Source organism: Dicentrarchus labrax, unplaced genomic scaffold (assembly GCF_905237075.1).
Source record: "Dicentrarchus labrax unplaced genomic scaffold, dlabrax2021, whole genome shotgun sequence".
Classification (NCBI taxonomy): domain Eukaryota; kingdom Metazoa; phylum Chordata; class Actinopteri; family Moronidae; genus Dicentrarchus; species Dicentrarchus labrax.
This window is the reverse complement of record NW_026136721.1, coordinates 33,692,497-33,713,288: the sequence shown is the minus strand read 5'-3', so window position 1 is coordinate 33,713,288 and position 20,792 is coordinate 33,692,497. Positions and strand designations below refer to the sequence as shown.

Below are 20,792 nucleotides of genomic sequence, written 5' to 3'. Positions count from 1 at the left end.
GAATCTTGATTGTTCACTGAACACTTAGGAGCCAGGGAAGTGTTTGAAAATAGAGATGAGGCGCTCCCAAACTTCTTATCTTGTTTCTGTGTGAAAAGTGGAAGGAAGCATCCACCTGTGACGATAGTTGGGGATTACAGGGACAGAATCCTAATGGGACAAATTACACAGACAAGTGATAAGAAGGCATACTGATACTGGAGTGCTCCAAGTCATGTTGAATTCATGAAAAAAAGAGTCCCAGGGCAAAGTTTTGATCACAGTTTGTTTTGTTGGGTCCAAACCAGAAAGGGGAAGTTCATTCTTGTTGTTGTTTTGTGTGTTGTGTTTGTTCCTGATTCCCATTGCAAGTGGCAGGACTCTCATCAGCATTCAGTACACTAAGAAATACATATTTTACACAGAATCCTCAAGCTGAACAGAGTTTACTTAATTAGCTGTTTTTGCATTCCTTGCTTGTCAAAAAGACAGTCCATATGTCCTTTATAAACAACCATGACAACTTGGTGGGTAAATTGTAAATGGTGAAATGGTTGTTGATCTATTAACCTCAGAAACAGTGCTTATATGGGTCTAGTTTTGTACTGAACTAAATGAAAAAAGTTTAAACAAGCAGCACTAGCTGGTCTACAACTGAAGAACTAAAGACAGAAGTCAAAGAAGTGCAGCAATACATACGTTGTCTGTGACTATAAATATTGGATTATAACTGCACAAAAATTATTCTAAAATCAATTTCCACTTCTAGTACCATCGAGGGTGGAGTTCTCAAAGCAAAATCGCTAGCTGAAGAACAACCAATGGGTATTGCGGATAAGCTGCCATTTTTTGAGGATGAGTTGCCTTTTGGAGAACTTGTCTAAGACACAGGTAAATATCACACAGGCAGCATAATAACAAACTGTTGTCTTTACAGTAAGGATTTACACATTTCATTTCATTTATTAGGATTCTGATAGTTGAAGAAGCAACTATTCTCTCTGGGGTCAAAAAAACAAAAACAAAAAAATCAAAAGCAATAAAAAACAAACAAACAAAAAAAAATGCAATCAACATGACTATAATTGCCGCCAAACATCTTAATCCTTCATTTGGAAGCTTTGGCAAAGACAGTATATTACATTTTCTATTTGGATTACAAATATAGTCATCAAAATTCTGCTCAGATAACAGCTATGTCTAAAATTATTCCTCAACCAAATTTAACAGGGTTTAGATCTAGACATCTTAGTAAATGCTTACTTGGATGTAACAGGTACGCTCCATTACATGTGGCATGCTTATTTTTGTTGCCACTCAAGCCTTCTATTCAAGTTGGCGCAAACATGTGTAGAATTTAGACTGATTGAGTGAAAACTCTGCCCACAGTCTCAGCACTGTGCCGCTCTGGTTTTGTGGAACCATTAACACAAGGTTTGTAAATAAAGGTCACATGGACTCACAAACCACTCATTTATAAGACAGAGGTTTGTTATACTGTCATCCTGCCTGCTTTGACATTTTCACAGTGAGGAGAAGTCAAACTCAATCTGATTCCATTTCTTGTAACTCAAGTTAAGCATGATTGAGTTGCAAGCACAGTTCCTCAGGTTGTTTAAACCTGCTAAGAAGACAGGAGGAAATAGATGGAAATCAGCAGCAGTCCAGATTTTAGATTACCCTCAGTTGACTTTGCTGTTTTAGACTTTCTCAGCATGAAAAATCGCTTGCTATCTGATGTCAGCATTAATTTCCTTTTATCGGAAAAATCACTGTGCTTTATTTGATAAGAATCATGAACAGATCCTGTAGTGCTGTTTTAAGACGTTGTCCTCATCCACCCACATGAACAGTACTAAAGAGATAAAAGGTACAACAATTTGACTAAACCTCAAACATTTTCTCATTTTTAAGGGGGCCCTGAAGTCTCTCGTGCACAGAAAGTTGAACATGTTTAATCAATATAAAAACACTTTCCTGTTAACTAAATTTTTGCCCATATATGTATGAGCTGCAGTGCAACCACCGCTTTCTACCATTTGCTAATGAGCAGGCCCACTGGAGCTGAGGAAAGGGAAGACAGATTGATATTCCTTTCTGTACTGCGCTAAAGTTTGCCAGCTGGTATTCAACCTGTGGGCAGTTGGGCAGTTGCCCAAAGTACAGTAATAAAGATGTTCAATTTAACAACTTGTACTTCCTTGTCATTGTTATTCCAAATAAACTGCTACTGTTGCTTGCATAAGCATTAAATAAGTATGAATATCAATATTGACTTTTAAGTCATTGATATGGTGGAAAATCTGATATTGAATGCACATTCTTCGGAGTGGTAATTCCATTTAAGTAATTGGGTTGTTTTGTAAACAAAGTTGGACCATGACTGATGGGAGTTTTAGTCTTAAACCCATTTTTCTGGCCAACCTTTTCAGCTGCCTCCTCAGATAACCCCAACAGAGGATGGCTGACATTCAACCATCCATCTTCCCTTTGCAGCCCTCCTCTCTCCCAATCTATAAAGAAGGCAGAAAATGTACATCATTGCGCAGTATGTGAACATAAAGTCTAAAAGTTCTAAGTTTTGTGATGAATGAGCAGGCAACTCTTTTGTTGACAATGCCCCAGTATTTATGTCCAAACTCAACCCATTTATTCCTGCCGGTAATCCAGTTCAAATCACATCTCACCAACTATTATTTTCTCTTTTTTGCTGTAGGTGCTCATTACTTACTTTGATGGTGGTCAGACCAGGTGCTACCAAATGCTGTCATACCCAGAGAATTGCGTGCACACAGGTAAGCTAACATTCCTTGTGTTTTAGAGACAAAATAAAGGGGAAAAAACGAATAGAAAGAGATATCTAGTCTTTACATCAAATTGAGCAGTTAGGTGGCTCAAACAGGAATGTTCACAATCTAAGCAGTGATTTAAAATGAATATCTTAAGGTAATTTTTGCTTGGTAATTTGGAAAACACTCCCTGAATTTCATCAATGGAACCTTGGCCTGCTGCCTGGGTCTAAATTACACCACTAATTGTGAGAGTTCCTGCTGAATTCAGTTTAGCCAAAGAGGAAATGATTATCAAAGAGGTATTAGGTCAACATTGACATCTTTTGGCAGCAAATAATGCAACCACAGCAACTTTTTTTTTTTTTTTTTTTGTCAGTGGTCAGTTTGATGAAGACATTGGCCTGTAATTGACAAAACAATACTGTCAAGTTTTTTCATCAAGACAAGTAAGCTAGCTGATAGGCCTGGGCTGAGTCCATCATATGCAGGGTCTGATCCATACATGGAAGCCATGCCAAGCCAGAGTCGTGATCGTGGTTGGCACTGGGGAAGCTCAAACATGCCAAATGTTGGATGTCACACAGCATTACATTTAGAAGCCATGTTGGAAGAAAATCAAAGTCACAGGAAAAACAATAAGCAACTCCTAATAAGCAGAGACTTCTCCTTCCGTGGAAGCATACAATGGTGTTTGAAAGTCAAATATTTCACCAGCTGGCAAGGTAATCACTGATTCCTGGAATTAATCAACAAACTTATCAAACTCCCACAGATACGGTATGTGCTGTGTGCTGTGGGGGAGTAACAAGCTTGCTAATATCCAGTGGTTTAAAGTGGGATTTGGGCAGTGAGGTGTATAATTATCCAAAGCAAATTTGGTGATACACAGGGAATCATCAGCTTTTAGTCTATACTGATGAAGGCCCCTTAACAACAGCCTGCCATGTACATAATCAGACAAGATCAACATGGCCTGCTCAGTTGCGCACTATTCTCACAAACTTTTCAATGAAATAAGAGGTGTGCTATATGAGATGAATCAGTGTGATACAATAATGATTCCCATTCACTTAACAGCCAAAGCCTATATAGATCTGTAGATGTCATAGTGCAAACATTTCAGTTGAAAGTGCATTTAAACTACTGAATAATAACCATGAGCTGGCCGCTGTCTGCCAACATTAGTAGGTTTGGGCTCAGGTGCAGCTGAATCAGATGACCAGTTATGTGCCAGTTACAACACAATTATCCTCTCTGATGTGCTGATATTGTAAACATGCATTTATAGGATCATCAGTTAAGTAGCTCATAATGCACAAGTTGATTTTTACAGTTTCACATAATAAACAGTTGGTGCTTTTGGTGGTATTTGTTTATCGCTGTTTAAAACATTGTGTTAGGAATACTGTAAATTGAGGCTGTTAATGTGCTTTCCATAGTCAAACCATATCAGTTATTTACAGTCAACAGTCATCTGTAACAGTAATATCTGAACCTAGAAACCCTGGTGGGCTTCCTGATTGCCGAACATATGGACAGGTGTAAGAAAGGCCACTTGTGCTGCTTTAATTATAACACGCCATGGTGTATACATGGCTCAATGATCTAAATGTAGTTAATTTTTTATTATGCTGCAAACAGCAGTGCAGCAGCTTCTGTCCTTCAGTCAATGTCTACACAGGATCCCCCACATGTTGGCAGCATCAAATACACAAACACTCAACTCTAACATGTGAAACAGAAGACTTCAAATGTAAAAATACACTTCAGGTTGTAACTACCTGCATGAAGCTCAAGTGAGAGGCAAACTGTTACACAGCTGTTGTAGACAGCTGTACTGATTGAAATAGAAGCGTATTCACACTTGACAAGAGGCTAAAAACACACCTTCTGTTTAGACAAGGCTTAAAACTTCTAGTCACTGCTTAATTCTCCTGTGAACAATGAATACGGTTTTTGGTTTGGTTTAACAGAGGTGTTCCTTGGTCTCCTACTTTGGAGAATTTCCCCACTATGTTGCTCATCCATCCGTTCTCTCCTTTAGCCAATTTACAGCTTTCCTTACCCCTTTATTCTTCTCTATTCCATTCTCTCAGTCCACCCTCCATCGCTGCCATGCTCTCTGCACTCCATCCCTTTTCCCATTTTTTTAATCTCCTATGAATTTTTGGCCTCCCTAAGACAATCACTCTGTCTCTCCCACACACTCTCTTAACTGTCCTCTCCTGTTTGCTAACTTCTTTTGTCTCACAGACTCTTTCTCTTGTTCTTTCTTTTGTAGTTTTGCCTTTCCTTTCTCTTCCCCGTTCTGTGTCTCTTGCCCTCTCCATCCATCACATTTGAAGTGCAAATGTATCCAACAGGGATCCTTGGCTAATGCAGTGGTAGGGGTTGCCTCAATCACAGCTACAGAGACAAAAAGAGATGGAAAAGAGAAAAAACAATGGAGCAATAGTTGGGTAAGAGGAAAGAGCACAAACCGGTTTGAGTTTGATGACAAAGCAGAGGGAAACGCTGGAAGATTGGAAGATGTTTATCTGTGTGTTGGGTGTGTAGAGATGTGTTTTAAAGAGAAAATAAATGGAACAACAAAGTAATACAAAGAGAAGTCTAATTTTTTACATCAAAGGAGAGATGTTGTTAACAGAAAATGGCTTCTGAAGCCATTTTCTAGCTTATTTTAAAATATGTCATGCCAGTTTATTGTAGGGATGTCATCAATATCTTATACCAAGATCCAATTTTTCTTCATAATAGAGCACCACAGTGCACACTCAAGATTACTAAAGAAATTGAGGTAAATTTGACAGATTAAAAACCCTGCATGAAGAAAATGCAGTTTATATCACAACTTTGTATGTAGCCGTTTCCTTTGACAGTAAGAAAGGATGCCATCACTGAGGGTTACAATGAGTTACATCTTCCACAAGAAAGCTGTTAGAAATGAGATGTTGTGAAATTCCTGGATCTGGATCCCCAACAAAATCTGTTGTTTGTTGGCATGAAGAAAATGAGGGGAGCCTTTGAAAAGTGAGGAAATTTAATCTGCTCAATATGTGCATAAATACAGGAAGACTTGGACTGGCAGCAGGATGGCAGTGCGTTTCAAGCTTGGCGCTCTTCCTTGGGCAGCCTCTAGTTTATGCTCACGTCTCCAAAAAAAGGTAAAAAAACGGAGAGTGAAATAATAAAAACGTTAAGACATAACTACTGAACACATTATTGGTAAATTGAGTTGAACCTTTCACACTCTTACATAATGATACCATTATTTGTAAGTATTGACAACCAATAATATAGATAGCCCAGAAAAGTAAAAAAAAAAAAAAGGATTAAATAAGTATTAAAAAAACAATTTGGAAGCCAGTCATGTTCCAGCTTGCAAATTTTGAAATTAACTTTGTGCCTTTTAATAATATTCTGGATTTTTCAATGAGGGAGGATGAGTACATGTATTTTGTTCTTTAATTTTTAATATGTCATTATTATTCAAAGCAGATTATCGGTATATGACTTTAAAGACAGTGAAAGGGTGCAGAGGGTGTGCCACTCAATAGCATAAACTGTTTAACAAATTGCATTCAATTTTGTTTTTGAGTTATTTCGTTAACAAACAGAGAAGAGAGAGACCAAACGGACCAAAAAGAGAATCAGGAGGTTATAGGTGGTTTTGGGAAAAAAACAGACATGAAATGAAACGGAGAAGAAATGGTTACCACTGCATTCAGCACATATGAAAGAAGTGCCAGGCTCACACCCAAATCCTTTTCTTTCTGTGGTCAGTGGTGGATCAGTGTGGCACAGTTTTCTCAGAGAGTCAGGGATGGATGCGCTCAGTGGAGGAAGGGAAGGCAGGAAAGATAACTGGCCAAGTATCTGATGTGTAGCTTGGGGAATCAAAGCAAACGAGGTGAGGGAGAGAGGAAATGTGATGGGGACTGACTCTTTCCAAATGTACAGGGAAATGGAAAAAGGGATTGAGAGAGATGGGAAAGACTAAAGAGAGGGTGAGGGGAGGGAAGAGATGGGCAATCAAAAAGCTGACAGACCAATAATGAATCAAGTCCTCATGGAAAGACTGGGCTGAGGGAGAAAAGACAGGTGCTGGGTAGATGTTAAACATTTTCAAAAAAGGAAGTACGACAGGTTCAAATTAAACAAAGATGAAATTAGCCTAATAAATCTGCATTTTATTTGAACTTAGAGTAATACTTTACAAGCTGGTTTAAACTCTAACAGTGGGCCATGTTAAACTTGAAAGTATGTTGTCCTAGCATATAGATACTGAAATGCACTGTTTAGCAGTGCATCACAGCAGACCCTGCAAACCAATAAAGAAAGAACAGAGTTTGTCGCCAAAATTCATTTTCATGAAGAGAATTCCAGGCAAATAAAGTAGCTGTGAAGATTTATAGCTGAAATACATTTTTACAATGCAGCTTTTACTTTGTTTTATTAATTATATATCGCCCAATAAAAAGCCAAGTTTTACAAAATGTCTTTTACCACAAAATGGTTTTAGCCAGTTTTAACACTGAAGCATGAAGCATTTGCTTCCAATTAGTTAATTTGCTCTTGAAGACTATGAAAACCTATTAAAATGGAATTCTCATCAGCTAATACAGTCGCTTTAATTGTGTAACTGCCCATTCGAGAGAAACGAAGCAGAAGTCATAAGTTCAACTCCTGCAGCAGACAACAGTTTGTCCCTGCAGAAGTGCCTTTTGAAATGATCAAATTCCTAATAACACTTAATGTATTATACTAACTGAAAAACTGTACACTTGCAGTTCTATGTTGAGCACACTGGGATAAGATTGGTTTACCAGCAGCTATTACCTGGTGACAAAAAGACTGAGGTTTAACATGGCAGCTAGAGAGGGAGCAAAAAAAGAAAAAGGAGTGAGGGAAGACAGCGAGGGGGTGGATTGTCTGTCCTGTCCTCCCTCTCATCGTTGGGGAAAATTTATACAGTCTATAGTGTGAACCACATGGAGGAGAAAGGGGGGTAGATAGAGATTAGAGAGGGGAAGATGAAGGAGATGCGATGAAACGAGGGTGCGAGAGGGAGAGACAGTCGAGAAAAGTCAAGAAAGAGCAGAGCCGTGAAAGATTTGTGGCCGCAATGAAGCGTGAAGCCACCGTAGAGGAGGGAGGGAGGGAGGAAGGGAGAGAGGGAGAGGGAGAGGGAGAGAGAGGCCGAGGATGAGTTGAAGGGGCCAGAGATGGAGAACAAACGTGAGGGACACGGAGAACGAGGCAGAGGGGATAAAGGGATGAGAAGAGAGCTGAGGAGCGAGGAGCGAGGGGGATTGAGTAGTGTGTGAAGTCAAAAGCTGCTGAAAAGTGTTGCAAAGTTACATAACGCCACCCTACTCATCTCTTAACAGGGGGATTGTAGAAAATGCAGTAAATTGGGCATATTAACAGTGTGTTTTCACCTGCTGCTGGGAGGAAGATGGAATATTTTTTAAGGGTCATGTTGCGCAGGATTACTCAGATTGGATTTTTCTATGCACCACCTCCGCATGAAACACTACTGCCGCTCATTGAAAAAAGGGAAAATTAAGAAAGTGAATTATTTTATCAGATAACTTTTTCCAGTATAACCAAATAATTTCAATAAACCAGCTAAAACCATTGATATTCAAGGTTTTAAGGTTATTTTATTGTCATTTCCAATGCAGGGTTGTATAATGAAATTCAGATCATAGTTCCCTTTTGAATGTATTTAGCAGTCTCACAGCCTGAGGGAAGAAGCTGTCTGGTGTTATGGCAGTGGAAGCTTCTGTACCTTCTCCCAGATGACACCAAGGTCAACAGGCTGTGGCTGGGATGGGTACTGTGTGAAGGCACCTCACCGATATCACTGATGCTCAGTAGATGCATACCTACGATCTTCTGGGCGGTTTTAATTTCCCGCTGCAGAGTCCTCCTGTCCTTGGCTGTGCTATGATATGGTCAGTGGCAACCACTGGAGGTATGTTTTATTAAAGCTTACCTAGCTTCTCCTTCATGTACTGTAAATCCAGTCACCATGACTCACAGGCCACAGACATATTTAAGCTAAACACAGGTATTTTCATAATCATGGTGATAATGTGCCCTCCACAGTGTGCAGCTGTGGGGAAGAGCGTGAGCACCTGGGCACAGAAAGCAGTTTGATTGGTGCTTTTTACTGTGTTTGGGGTTGACATTTAAGAACCAGCAGTTGCTTGACATTCTCTTAAATGTAGAGATTTTGTCTGTCAGTAACAGTGTGATTAAGGTCTGCTGCCATCCTTGTTATTTACTTTTCTTTATAAACCTCCACCTTTTGTTTCATTACACGTCAAAAAGTCCAATCATCTAATTCAAATGATAAAATTGCCAATGATCGCACCCCTATACCCACTTTCCACTTTAATAAAACATACTCTTTAAGAAATACATACAGTAGAAGTGGGTCCAGAATATATAGAAAAAAATAAAAAATAAAAACTGGTTGAAAACATGTCCCTGCCTTTAGAATCTCACCCAGTCTCACTTTAATTGAAGTGATGCTCATAATGCACAACGAGGCGTCATTCTTTCAATAAGCACATTGTGAGTGCACGGTTACTATCCTAATCAGATCCTGAGATGCAATAAAAACAATTTACAAAACACTGAGTGAGCTGAATATTTTATGTGACAGCTGTCTAGTTAAAGACATTAGAATAAACTGAATGTAATGTTTTGATGTTTGTCTGATTATGTTGTAAGAAAAGATTATGATTCTCAAATGGCCTGCTTGTAAATTCATCATAATGGACTTAAAAATATGCAGGCTGTGTGTGTTTTAATGTGTGTGGGAGATGACGGCAAAGCAAAGAAGGCAGTTGTGTATGCCACCACCACGCCTGAGCACACATTTACTAGATTGGTAGAAAGTGGCCTTTGTGTCTTTGTGCGCTTGTGTGTGTGTGCTGTATGTTGTGTGCGCTGTTGTTTACGTGATGTGCCAAGATGTGACTGCAGCTGTAAGTGAAACATTGCAAGTAAGCCGCTGCTGTGAAATCTGTCTCTGTGGGGGGTTCTTCAAGTTCCTTCTCCTCCTCTTCCCTACTCTAAATCTCCCCCTGTGCATACATATTGCACTCTCCCACAAGCAATATGATTGACTATATCTTCCTGATATCTATGTGTGTATTCGATTTCATGATAGTGCTTAATATTTACTGCATATACTGCTGTTGAATGTGATGCGGTTGCCAGGGTGACCCTTTGTTATTCCTCTTATCTCTTCTATATGAGTTGTTCATCTGAAGAGGACTTGAGGCAGGAAATGCCCGCCCCCTGTTCTCTATAAGAGCTTATGTGGCTCTCTTTGGCTAATTTACATGTTGAGCCCATAAACTATTTATATAAATGATGGCTGCTCTGCCCTCACTGCATGCGTCATCAAAAGCGCCACATGTCAGATATTGTTTGTGCAATATATAAAAAACCAATACTATTTATCCATGCCAAATGAAAGTTCCATCTTTTTACAGGTATCATATTATAATGTTTAGCATATGCCATAAGAGAAGATACCACAGGGACAAAATAAGGGTTACATGACTGAGAGAATGGCAGAAGCCTTATATCTGCAGCATTAGTAAAAATCACAGGGTTAGAAAGCAATAAAATACTGTGAATACAAAGTAGCTGTCATTGTGGTCTTATACTAGCAATATAAAACACCAGTGAGCATGGGATTGAATGCCTAATCAAAGTTTATGGAGAAAATGATAATGTTTTAGCATTACAATTTACAAGAAATAAATCACATATGGTGAACTTATCTGTACGAATACACCTGTATAGTATGTAGCTGAAGTATGAAGGTTGTCAACATATGTTTGTTTAAAATAAAAATAACAGCTTAAAAAACTTTGATACATTTACTTGTAATAAGGTGAATGGTGCCTCTGTCATTCACTCTGCACCTCGTATGCCTGTTCTTGCACTTTACCTTTTGCAGCAGTAGTGACACACTGATAGTGGTACTGGTAGTGACATTATCTCTGACTGATTTAGATGAAAATGGACCATATCATATGGAGAAAAGGTTTTCTGGTTTTCCCTCCGGCTGTTCTGCCTCAACTCTCTGTGATATACAAAGTTTCCTGATAGACAGTAAAGTAATTGCTGTGAAATGTAACTGCTGTTAGCAAGTTAGCTTAGCCATTATGCTGCCCGGGATACCCAAGAATGAGTAGCCTCGTGAAATAAAAGGAAAGGCTGCAAGACAAGGGCAAGCTGGACTTCTTGCTGTTGCTGTTTACTAAAACTTTTGATCATGCAAACAAAAATAAACAAAACAAGAACACTATAGCTACAGGCCTGTAACAGGATGAGTTTCGGTCTTCCAATTAGAAGTTATGCGTAATATGACACATCCACCCTGACCTACACACCCTTAAGGTACGGTTTATTACTCTTACATCCCATGAAATTTCCCCGTGTGCAGCTCTGCAAAAAAAAGTAATGTGATATTCACGGTTCTGATGTGGGAAATAAATAGATATTGATCAGGGCGATTAAAAACAGCTTATGAGATAAACATTTCAGTCTGGTAGTGGGATAATGTAGTAGAGATGAGAAAAGCTAGAATAATAACATCTCCATTTCCAAAGACAGAGTCAGTGTCGCCAATGCTGGCTGGAGATTGCACCAAAACAGGAAACACATGCTTGAATTTGTCCATCATACGGGCTTCAATAAGTAAAAGTGAAATGGTGTGAATATTTGTAGGATGGAAGTGTAATGTGACCATACCTTTACTTTTTGTCTGAAGCCAGTCAGTGCAGTTTTTCAGGTCACTCTGTGCAGTGCTAGGGCAGTTTATTTTCTACATTAGCTTTTTATTTCACTCATTCATCATGTATAATGCTTGTTGTGTCCTTGCTCGTGTTTGAAAGTGTTTGATATGATTTAGTTGTCTACCAGTCATGACTTCTTTTGTTTGAGTTGAGATGTTTTAGCAAAGCGAAAAGAAAGTCTTTTTTTTTATCTTTTATGTTTGTTTTATCAGTTTGATAAAGGTAAATATGTTTTATAACGGTAAATATATTGAAGTCTAAACTCAAAGGATTTGGAGCCTTAAGGGTGACAGCATCAGCGCAGGGACTTTGTGGTAGAGATACGACAGTAATGTAGTCAGCAAAATGAGAAATAGCTTAATAAAAAGCAAGGAGAAACAGAGAGAGTGAATGAGCAGGAGGTGGGAGAGAGAGAGAGAGAGAGAGAGAGAGAGAGAGAGCGAGAGAGAGAGAGAGAGATTTGGCAGGTGCTGCAGTGTATGCATCAGTAACCAGAGGGGAATGCAGTGTTATTGATTAGCCTATTACAATATCAATCAACCACACTGCTAATTTACTAATGACACCTATACTATTGGATAACACTATAAAGGGACAGTACTATTGCTTCGCTCTCATTGGAGAACTCCCTGTCAGTTAAAGCTCATTTTTGATGATGCATTCGGCAGAAGCAGGGAGCATCAATATCGTTACATATACCTCACCGCTGACTGAGGAATCGTATTGAAGAGTAGGGATGGGTATCGTAAAGATTTTAATGGTACTACTGCTCTTACTGATACTGCTTATCGATTCCGGTGCTTGAGAATTTTAATTGAAGAGTACTGGCGGGTATCATTAGTGGTGCTACCATTCATACTGATATAGAGCTCTTTAGTCTTTTTGTTGTTTTTTAAAAGGAAAAAAAAAACTAAACAAATTTAAAAAATACAATTTCCTTTAAGGTAAGTCTCATTGAGATATAAGTGTCTTTCTCAAGACACCTGGGCAAGAGAGTAATAGGAGTAAATGTAAGAGTAATGGAATTTATGACCCAAATCTGCAGGTACTCGACTCGATATTCCTGATTACAACAGAGTAGGTTGATACATTGGCTTACTTGTTTACTTCATACACTCATTGTAGGGTAGTAAGTTGGCAACTCCTGCCTAAATGTTCAATTGACCAACTGACCAATGGAAAGGTCTGATGTGACCTCTTTTATATAATTTAGTTAACTCCATGTGGGCTGTAGCATACATAAAATGAGGTGGATGGGACAATGAGATATGAGCTAATAGCTAGGCAATCAAAAATGTGCGTTGAATCTGTGACTGACAGAGAGTACAAGGTAGAATGACAAATGAAATGAATTACCTCTTTAAATACACAATACCAACATTAAGCACAACTAAATGGTTGGCCAAAGCACATTATAAAGTTAATACCCACATGTCACTGCCTGTGCCACTATAAAGATTGACGCCATAATGTCAAATCTCTTAATTCTGAGAGTTTTAGGACAATAGAATAGACTCCTAATTGTCTTTTAACTCCTGGCAACTATGGATTACTTTCCAAGCACCAACAGACTTAAGTTGAACACAAGTTGTATTAGAAAAAGAATACACTCAGTAAACACTAAAATGACAGATTTGTGGTCTTTTTTATCAGAAACTAGAGGTTCTGCTGGATCCTGAGCTATTGTAATGTCAATGGGATGTCCATAGACACTATGCCCTTGGGCCGATTTCGGTATATTTATCCTTGATCCAGGGTCAGCAGAAATGTCCTAGATACAGATATAGATGTCAAGAGGTAAACTACAAGCAACAATGATGTTTTGGAGGATTACCTTCCAAAAAGCCTCTGAGGGGCTTCACTTCTTTTTTCTGACAATATTCCATTACCACAGCATAATTTGCCATCAAACCAAATGCTTACAGATATTCAATAGAGTTGTAATGACATGCTCCAAGCGATAGCTTAACATTAAATTACAAACAGAAGAGGAACCAAACCCCTAGTGGCTTTGTACCTTCAGGGAGGGTTGCGTTCAATACTACCCGTAATCCCATAAATGGTTAAAAGTGCCTAATCCTTGTCGTAGTAAGGCCTTTGTGCGGTCGTTTAAACTTGCTGTTTGCTTAGAAAGAAACCTCAGCTGCGACACGCCTAACCGGATTAGAAAGCGTGGTGTGTGCAGAAGGGCATAATACTGCTGCGAGGTAATAGAGATGTTACATACAGTGCTCCCATAGGCATCTACTACAAGTGGGCATGAGTGTGTGTGTGTGTGTGTGTGTGTGTGTGCATGGGTAATAAAGTGATAGAGATGTTTAATACAGAGCTCCCTGTGGTTTTGCTGGATATATTGTATGTGTTACCATTGGTGACAAATGTATTCTCATTCAGCTGTCTGGATCTATGAAGTGACAGTGTGTGTGTATTCCCAGCATGGTTTCTGCTGCTGAGAAATGTGTCTGTCCCTGGCTGTGTACGTGATCATGTGTGTGTTTGACTATTTGAGTGGATTCCCTGCATTGTCATAACTGCTGCGAAGTGTGGATGTCTGCCTGTATGCCAGACTGCTTGTGAGTTTTTGTGAATGCTTGTGTGACAGTATGTCTGTGCTTCGAAGTGTGCGTTAATGCTGTGTGTTGGAGTGTGCATATCTCTTAGTGTTTATGCCTGTGTGTTTGTTTGCCTGCGTTTGCATTCCGGGCATGGTTCATAGTGCTCAGAAATATGCCTGTACGACTATCTGTGTGTGTTTTTGTGTAATTGTGTGTGTCTGTGTGTCTGGGTGTGTCTGTGTGTGCGTGCATGGATCCGAGCAGGGCTAAATGGATTCCCTCCTTAATAGAGATGAAACCACGAGGTTAATGAGCAAGCGATGTTCAGATGACGCCAGAGCACTCTAACTACATTCATCACAGTCTAAACCAGCAATGCAGCAACAACACATAAATATACATATCTTTGGGTATCTTTGTGAGAACCAATTTAAGTTTTAGACCGTGAGAGGGAGTAGATTTTCCTCAGCAGAAAATGAAAGCACTGATTGTTTGTTCAAACACCTAAAACAACCTGTGTTTATGTCTCTTGACATGTGGCCTCTTGTGGCCATTCGAATAATGACTGTTGTCACTAAATGCCAAAAGGAGAAGTAATGTGACATTGTGCCACATAACCTCATAACGAGGAGGCCAAGGATGGATGAATGGGTCAAGAAAGTACGTGATCATTTTCATAACATAATCGTTACCTTAGAATGAGCCGTTTTTAATCTACAGAGGGAGCGGATCCTCTTCTGCAGAGTCTGCCATGTTGAACATCACTGTTTCTACAGTAGCCCAGAACGGACAAACCAAACACTGGCTGTAGATAAGGCCTTTCACATTTTTCACAGCCAACATAGTTTCTCCTACACGCTTCACAGCCCATTCTCATTCCAAGGTTGTCAAATACAGACGCGAGCGGTGTTCAGTTAGTTGAAATCTGCAATTTCACTGCTAGATGCCACTAAATCTTACACACTTGTCCTTTATGTTTGCACTTCAGATGTATAATACCTTCTGTGGCTCTGGAACACAGCAGACAAAGTTTCCAAAGACTTAAAAGGTTTAATCAACAGTATGTTGGCTTGGGCTCGGAGACTCCATATATAGCATTTAAAATGTGTTTGCGTTGCAAACTGGGGGTGTGGAGTTTGAAAGACGTGGGTGTTTACCAGGCAGGGCTGGTTTAATGAAAGATGCTATCAAGTTGCACCCTTTCAACCACACTCTTACGCATCATTATCAAAGGCAGGGATAAACTACATATTTTGTTGCTTAGTTGGGAGAAGTTGGGACATTTTATTCTTACTTCTTTAAAGGGCTGTTTAGTGAAAGGTAACGGGGCTGGGGCATACATTATATCAATGAAGATTCTCTCATTTTGTAGAAGCACAAAGATGGTGACAGAGTGTGTGTATGTTTGTGTATACATGTGAGTGCATTATGACAAATGTGTTTCAGTGCCTATGCGTTAGAGAACTACTTGGAGATGTACAGAAGTCTTTCATCACTGAGTTCATGTTTGTATGTTACTGTACATCTGTCAGTGATGTGTTAGTATAGGGGCTGAGGCTTCCTTTCATGTGTTAACATGCATCTGAAGCCTGTAGGAGAGATAAGCCCAAAGAGTCTCTCTCTCTCTGGAGCAGTGCAGAGGAAATCTTTTCTTATCCAGTAACAATGCTTTGCATTTTCGGTCCGCCACACCACCCTTCTGCATGACTATCACCTTGCTAATTACAGATCATTCCCTTTTAAGTTACCAGGGCTCACAAGGGAGAAAGGAGCAGTGAGAGGGAGTGAATGAGCTCTGTGTGTGTGTGTGTGTGTGTGTGTGTGTGTGTGTGAGAGAGAGAGAGAGAGAGAGAAAAGAGAGAGAAAGAAAGAAAGAAAGAAAGAAAGAAAGAAAGAAAGAAAGAAAGAAAGAAAGAAAGAGAAGAGAGAGAGAGAGAGAGAGAGAGAGAGAGAGAGAGAGAGAGAGAGAGAGAGAGAGAGAACGAGAGAGGCAGGGCCAGTGGAAAGACAAGTCCTATTCCCACTATAAACCAATCTGGTGTAATGGGCTCCCGCATGCAGTTGGGATGACTCGCCCACTTTTAATGACTCTGCTACATCAAACATTGAAGCTGCCAAAAAGAAGCTCATACTTTCTCTCTCCAACACTCTCCTCTGCTCTTGTCATTCCTCACTTTACTCCTTATCTTCTCTCTCCCTCCCTCCCGCGTGCATCACCATCTTGGATGACAAAGACTGAGGGAAAGATAGATAAAGAAGGGGGAGGAGGAGGTAGAGACAGCGGGTTACAGGGCTTCATCTCTTTCACTCCTTGCTGCTTTAATATTTAATCCACACATGGAATTTCTTGTGTCATTCAGTCGCTAAATATGACTCCTAGAGGTCAGGTCTTGACTCATCACTATTTTATCATTTTGCCACTATGCCTCAGTCACTCTCCCTCTCCCTCCCTTCTCCCTTTTTCTTTGTCACTCACTCTTTTTCATTCCATTCCCTGACACTTTCTGGTTCTTCACTTGCATTTTCTCACAACCTCTTTCTCTTCTGTTCATTATGTACCTTTCCATCTATGTGTTACTTCCTGCAGTGCATTTTCAATTTGCACATAAAAAACAGGAATTTGAGAAAATATATTTCAAGAACATTTGGATGCTTGGATGAAGTGGAAAAGCTGGCATATTGAAAAACAGAAGATAGGCTCAGTGGAACTGATTGTTCAAATATACCTTGACATTGCATTACCTGCTCCTCCTTTGTCTACAAAGTGGTAATGTCTTGCTGCCCAATAGGCCCAACAGAAAATCAAAAGGCTAGGCGTGTATGCTCAGTCAGAACTGCTTTAAGCATGGTCAAATACCTTGTGAAACTCCTTTTTTCTCCCATTCTCTGACACTTTCTAGTTTCCTAATTACTTTTTGTCTCATCCTCCTTCCATTCATTCATCAATTTGCACATAAAACAATGCAAAATATGAGAAAACAATATTTCAAAAAGGTGTGCATGGTTGGCTGAGGTGGAAAAGTTGGCATATCAAAGAAGAGGGTTAGACTGATGGAAAAAGAATGTTGAAATACACCTTGACATTGCAATACCAGCTTCTCCTTTTTATATTGTAGACAATGTCTTGCTGCCACTTAGAATTATATGCCTCCACTCCACTGGAAATAATCAAAAGAGAAGGTGTGCAGGGGGTGCCCAGGATCCACATGTAGGCTTAAGTCTATGTTCCGCTAGGGGCAAAGTTATTATCGTCACTTCCGAATCCTTGGTGTGCTGGGCTTGTTGTTTTCTTGTTGGGAGTGATGAGGTCAGAACCTAGACATACCTGCACATTTACACTGCACATAATAATCAATTCCAAGAAATTGACCAGCAGAAATGTGTTAACATTGCAGCATTTCTGAAGCGTTGATTTTTACATCCATGCTAGGAAATACAACAGTGATCTATTCATTGCGTGTCCTGACACATTCACGTGCATCAATCTGCAATGACACATGTGTCAATGCAGCCAGCGTGTGGGTTTACATTGAAATCAAGAGGTTTTGGCGCATGTCATATGCCACCAGTGTGCCTTCCCATTTATGTAACATGCAGCAGCAATTAAATGCTGTCAAGCATCAGAGTAACTTCTGCTTGGTTAGCTATATCATTTTATCACATCCTCTTGATTATGTTCACATGGAGGGAGTTGATGGAAACATGCACTGATTCACATTTCAGAAATATGCTTAAATCTTGCACCATAATTTAATAAAAAGATAATAAATGTCTGTCTCTTGCGGTAACTGCTGCACTCCCCTTTGCCATCCTGCACTCTGCAGGTCTTTTCTCCATCAGTATTACTGGCCAAGCATATTGTTCTCTCTCTCTCTTTGACACCATCCGTTGTCACTGTCTCTCCATCCTTTTCACTGCATGTTGCTTTTGTCTGCAATAATAACCCGCTCCATCTCAATTTACTAGCTATCCAGTCCAGTGGAGACCCCCACTATGTTTGGTAGTGTTTTTGAATCTTGCCACGTCTGATTCTCACTATCTATTTCCTCCCTTCTGTGTGCCATTATTTGATTCTTTGTACTGTAATCCACTTTTGCATTCATGTCTTTTCTACTGGTCATATATAAATATACAAGTGCACATCTGCCCTGTGGCTGGCCGCTTGCATACAATCTCGAGTACAAATTTTATTAACTGGAGACCTTTGCCTAGACCTTCAATCTAAACCCCCCAGTATGGTTCCCAAACACCTGCTGAATACATTCTTCGAGGCAATTCTTCTTTCTAAGTAAATACAAAACCTTTTTTTGACAGTGTTCAAAATTGAATCAAGTGGTATCAACTTTTTTCATTCAAGACTGCAACAGAAGAGGATTCACAATCAAATTACAAAAAGATCAATACCCAAGATGAAACACAATGAAGCCATAACAGAATCAATTGGATAAAAAGGTAATTAAAGGTCACAGTAAACTGGCAGATTAACAGTGAACAAATTACTCAGTGATTAATTGACGAGAACATAAACAGCATAATTGTCCATGTGTCCCCTAAATATCATTGGCTGAATGCCAACTGTGTGCGCTATTGAGTGATGATGAACTACTCGCCTTACTTCTCAATGTATAATTAACTTCTACAAATTATTGTTGACATTTATTATATGTCCTTTGTGTATGTCAAATCAGCAGGTAGTTCATGAATACGATGCTAAAAACATGGCTACATTAGCTGTGATATTCAAGTCTCCCACAGTCTGACACCTTTGCAGTGTGAAAACGGAAAGTAGTCCATCAGTTCATAACAAACATAATTTTTTGCATAATAATTTCTGTTACTTGCACTTTACTCTTACAATACATTTCTAGACTGTGGGCATACCATATGCAATGAATGAACTTTGGATGTGTCATTGGACACCTTAGTTTAGAACTGTTTGGGTTTTCAGGTGTATTTTTATATAGTACTCACATTTCATTCTTAGACAGGGCAATTAATCCTCATCTCCACACTGCCTGTTAAGCAATCCCTTTTCTAACACTGTAAGAAACGTGTGACAAAATCTGCCATCTTTGTTCTGTGTAAAACATGTAGTCTTAGTCTCTAGCTAATATGACGTTTCAGCAGTCTAAGAAATAATCAAATTGATATCTTCGTTCTGATACTCGACTGATTGATCCATTACTGGTGTTTTGTTCCAGCAATGCAACTAACTGGACATGTCCTTCCACTGCAATTAAGTAAAGAAACACTGTCCTGGGAACTGGGGATATTTATGTAAAAACTACTTTTTTGAGTTTGTCCAACACAGACCCCATATTAGGTTTGGCGGTTAGGTATTTTCCAGGTCTTCATTCCATGTAAAAATGCATTCCAATTTCTTACAGTATGATCTGTGATTACTTTGCCAACATAGAACTGAGAAATTCTAAACCACTCAATTAACATCCATCTTTGTTTTTATTTCCAAAGTGGTTTAATGGTTAAACTGTATTCAACAAATAAAGTGTTGTTTTTGGTGAGAGTTCTAGGAATGTTGCCAAATTCCCAAATCCCAGCAAATAAGTTGATGGAAAAAATTCTTTAGAAGAACTGAAATGACAGTCACAGTTGGATCAGAATTGTTCAAATAACTTTCCTTTAACAGGTAAGCTAAACAAGAGGTTGTTTCTGTTCTACACTCACTCATCTTTTGTTCTTTCTTATCCTTATTTATCTAGGGAAGGATTTTGCTGAGCACGTATTCTCGTTCACAGAACTCTTCTGCTTTATATTCATATAGTTACATCCATTCACACCTGGGACCAGCCCAGTACAACCACAGCTATTCCGTTAGTGGCCACGGAGAAGCTCCAGCTTACATTCTCCTCTGTTCTGTCAGGAATGTTGATGACTTGTGAAAATGTAAATTAATTTTATCCTCTATGGTATAGTTTACATTTATGCAGCTCCCCTGTTTCAACAAAACCATGCTCAGTCCCCATGGGGGCTTAACTTTGAGTAAGAAACTTGATAGTTAGATAGAGCTTGACTTAATTTAATTTACAAAACACAAAACAAAGCCGAACGACTCACAGAGGAATATTTGGGTCAGTGTATCAGTCGCACATCCTGTGGCTTGGGATTAGAAATACATTGTGAAAGATGAAAGACTGAACCTGGGCTCAGAGCTTCGAAACAGGCTTGAGGGAGTCCTTTTTTTTCTTTTTGGCGTAATTAGAAAGTGATTGTTATTTTCTGTGTTATTTTTCAAATTTACTAATTAGTAAAGAAAAGACACCATAGTCCTTTCATGCATAAATGTGTCACCTTAGTGGCTGTCTATGTTTTAGGGCTAAATCTATTTCCATCAGGAAAGACTTCATTTTGAATATAAATAATTGACACAACAAAGATGAGAAATGTGAAAAGCAAAACCAAGCAAGCAACGTGCGGAGCGGGATTCCTCTCGGCACGTGATTGTTTAATTGTTGATTGTGTGTGATCTGAAAGCTAACCAAGCCGAGTTAAAAGGGAGTTAGTTGCTATATCACCATAGCAGTGTATCAGAGAACTGAGCCACAGTAAGTAAATCAGCAAATGTACATTAACATTACCACAAGTTAAACAGATCTGTGTCTAGCTATGTAAACTGTCAA

At 39.3% G+C, this 20,792-nt stretch overlaps 1 protein-coding gene across 1 annotated transcript in view; it reads left to right on the top strand.

The window, feature by feature from the left end:
- Nucleotides 1-20,792, top strand: part of LOC127354070 (protein phosphatase 1 regulatory subunit 29-like) — a 221,934-nt gene that overhangs the window by 115,929 nt on the left and 85,213 nt on the right. The window contains exon 3 of the mRNA XM_051383686.1: nt 2,696-2,774. The gene's annotated coding sequence lies outside the window, so the exon portion shown is untranslated. The remainder of the gene's footprint in view (nt 1-2,695; nt 2,775-20,792) is intronic.